We start from the raw sequence: 4,073 nt of genomic DNA, 5'->3' as shown, positions 1-4,073 counted from the left end.
TTAAAGAGGATGGGGACTTCATCTAGGGCCAAGGATGATGCAGGAGTGAATAGAGGAAGAAATGGAAGTGACTGTGGATGTAATAAGAAAGGCTGGCCAGAGCTGGACCCCAGGAGTGCCAAGACCCATGGACTTTAACTCATGCTAATTAAAACACATGAGGCAGACATGGAAAGCCAACTTGCTGATTTACCTGTCACATGGGTATGAAATATACCTGTGTCATGAGGGTGGCAAATAGCTACATCAGCATAAGCATTCCCATCAGCATACAAACATGCTCTGGTATCTCTCACTCTTAAAATTCTTCTTTGACCTACATTATCCCTCTTCATCTCCCACATCACTTCTCTGTTTCCCTTCATAGCCAGATTTCTAGAATGAGTTGCCCCCCCAAATGCTATTTCTATCCCTCACCCCATTCACTCCTAACCTATTTCAATCTGACTTTCATTCCACAAAGCCTTCTCACGTCAAGACCATCAATGACTTCATGTTGCCAAATCCAGTGGGCACATCTAGGTCATCATCTTGAGAAAACTGAAGTTCAGAAGTTTAAATAGAGTTTCACTTCTTGCAATTAGGCCCAGGTGTCCTAGTGAGGACAACTGGAAAATATAAAACAAATCTGCTACAAGGCATAGAAGAGATAATAAATTGAGGTTTGGGACCACTTTTTCCCAGGGTGGGGTAATATTTGTTAGTACCACAATAGATGACCAAGAGGCAGATGGTTTTTTTGAACAGAAGAACAGGGATTGGAGTTTAGGGATGGCCAAAGTGAGAAGCCCTGATGAACATCCCTTGGGTTAAGATACGAAAAGGCTGAACCTTAGAAGAAAGGATGAATTATAAGTACATGGGCCCTCAAAGGGATCAGTTTTAAATCATCTCAGTCCTTGAAACTGGAATAAAGTAATTCTGGAATGCCAATGACTCCCAAGAACCTGGCAGAAGCAAACTTAAATCCTTTCTGAAGAAAGATATCTTGGGCCTCAAATTGCTGCTATAAACAAATTTTTGTTTTGTGTTTTGCAAATACAGTGGCCCATGTACTCTCAATAGAGCATAGAGCATAAATGAAAGCCAGCAAAAACAACAGACAATAGAAACAACTCCACAGGGGCTCCAAATATTGGAATTATAAGACACAGACTTTAAAGTAACTATGTTTACCATGTTGAAAGACAAGATTGAGAATTTCAACAGAGGACTGGGAACAACAAAAAAACTAAATGGAAATTCAACCACTAAAAATATAATAATCAATAGTAACAAATCATGGATAGGTTTACCAGACCATTTGACAAGCTAAAGAAAGAATTCATGAATTGGAAAATGTCATTAAAAAATAACCAGAAATAGGGCTTCCCTGGTGGTGCAGTGGTTGAGAGTCTGCCTGCCGATGCAGGGGACACGGGTTCGTGCCCCGGTCCGGGAAAATCCCACATGCCGTGGAGCAGCTCAGCCTGTGAGCCATGGCCGCTGAGCCTGCGCGTCCGGAGCCTGTGCCCCACTACGGCAGAGGCCACAACAGTGAGAGGCCCGCGTACCTCAAAAAAAAGAAAAAAAAAAAAACAGAAATAAGTGAAGAGAGACAAAAGTACGGAAAATACAGAAGAGAGGAACAATTCATAAACGGTGTGATAAAAAGATCTAACACATGAGTAATTCAAAATCCAGAAAGACAGAAGAGACAGAGAACAGGATAAAAGCAAATCTTGAAGGGTTAATGGCTGAAAACTTTTCAAAGTGGAAAAAAGACATCAAGCCAGAGATTCAAGAAGTCCTGGAAGGGACTTCCCTGGTGGTGCAGTGGTTAAGAATCTGCCTGCCAATGCAGGGGACACGGATTCAAGCCCTGGTCCAGGAAGATCCCACATGCCACGGAGCAACAAAGCCCGTGTGCCACAACTACTGAGCCTGCGCTCTAGAGCCCACGAGCCACAACTACTGAGCCCACACGCCACAGCTACTGAGTCCGCAGGCCACAACTACTGAAGCCTGCACGTCTAGAGCCCATGCTCTGCAACAAGAGAAGCCACTGCAATGAGAAGCCCACGCACTGCAACGAAGAGTAGGCCCTGCTCGCCACAGCTAGAGAAAGCCTGCACACAGCAACGAAGACCCAACGCAGCCCCAAAATAAATAAACAAATAAATTTTTAAAAGTAATAAAGAAAAAGAAGTCCTGGACATCCAAATAGGATAAATAAAAAGAAATCCACACCTAGCCACATCATAGCAAAGCTGCTCAAAACCGGTGACAAAGAGAAAATCTTAAGAGCATCCAGAGGGAAAAAAAGACACATTATCTTTAAAAAAAAAAAAGCAACAATTAAACTACAATAATACATGACCTCTCATGAGAAACAATGGAAAGCAGTAGACAATGGAATTTTATTTTAAAAGCACTGATAGAAAATAATTGCCAAGTTCAATTCTATATCAAGTGAAAATACCCTTCAATAAGAAAGGTAGGATTCTGATTCAAAAAAATTGTAAATAAAAACATACTGGGCTTCCCTGGTGGTGCAGTGGTTGAGAGTCCACCTGCTGATGCAGGGGACATGGGTTCATGCCCCAGGAAGATCCCACATGCCGTGGAGCAGCTAGGCCCGTGAGCCATGGCTGCTGAGCCTGCGCGTCCGGAGCCTGTGCTCCGCAACGGGAGAGGCCACAAGAGTGAGAGGCCCGCGTACCGCAAAAAAAAAAAAAAAAAGTAAAAAGACTGGGGACTTCCCTCATGGCACAGTAGTTGGGAATCCACCTGCCAGTGCAGGAGACACAGGTTCGAGCCCTGGTCAGGGAAGATCCCACACACTGGGGAACAACTAAACCTGTGAGCCACAACTACTGAGACTGTGTTCTAGAGCCTGCGAGCCACAACTACTGAGCCCACGTGCCACAACTACTGAAGCCCGCGCACCTAGAGCCCGTGCTCCACAACAAGAGAAGCCACCACAATGAGAAGCCCATGCACCGCAATGAAGAGTAGCCCCTGCTCACTGCAACTGGAGAAAGCCCATGGGCGGCAACGAAGACCCAAAACAGCCAAAAATAAATAAATAAATTTATTTTTTTTTAAATACAAAGATTGTTAGAATGGACTTAAAAAATAAAGAACTATATGTTGTTTACAAGAGACACAGGTAAAACATAAGGATACAGAAAAATTAAAAGTAAAAGGATGAAAAAATATAGAATGGGAAGATTCTAACCAAAAGAAAGCTGGTGTAGTAAAAGCTTTAAGCCAAGGAGGATTAACAATTCTAAATTTGTAAGCCCCTAATAACATATCCTCAAAACAAAAAAGGTAAGAATCAAAAGAGCTACACCGATAACCAGAAAAATGTACAATCATAACGGAACATTTTTAACAAGTAAAGGGTTTAGAAGATTTTATTTAAGAATTCAGTAAGGTTATAAAAGATTTGAATAATACAGTTAGCAAATTTGAACTAGTGGTCATACACAGAACGCTGTCCCCAAAATTCTGACTACATTGTCTTTTCATGCATATTAGGACACTTGCAAAAGTTGACCGTATGGTGGGCCACAAAGCAAGTCTCAACAAATTTCAAAGAGTTGATAACCATACTGAGGATCCTTTCTGCTTACAATGCAGTTGAGCTAGAAATCCAATAACAATGACCAAAAACAACAATTTGAAAACCCACATATGATAGGACACTTAAAAATATATTTCTATGTTATCTTTGGGTGAAAGAAAAAAATCAACTGAAATCAGAAAAAATGTCAAACTGGAAACTAGATAGTAATAAGCATAACACATAAAATTCTAGAATGCAGTTAAATATGTGCTTAGAGGGAAATTTATAGATTTAAATGAATATATTTAAATATGTATCAAGAGTTCATCTTTAGTCTCAAAGCATTAGGAAAAAAGCAAACTAAGCCCAAATAAAGCAGAATGAAGGAAATCTTAAAAATTTGATTGGGACTTCCCTGGTGGTGCAGCGGGTATCCCGCATGCTGCAACTAAAGATCCCACATGTTGCAACGAAGGTCCTGCGTGCCACAACTAAGACCTGGCACAGCCAAATAAATAAA

This window comes from Hyperoodon ampullatus, assembly GCF_949752795.1.
Source record: "Hyperoodon ampullatus genome assembly, chromosome: 6".
NCBI lineage: Eukaryota > Metazoa > Chordata > Mammalia > Artiodactyla > Ziphiidae > Hyperoodon > Hyperoodon ampullatus.
Note: the sequence above shows the minus strand (reverse complement) of the source record.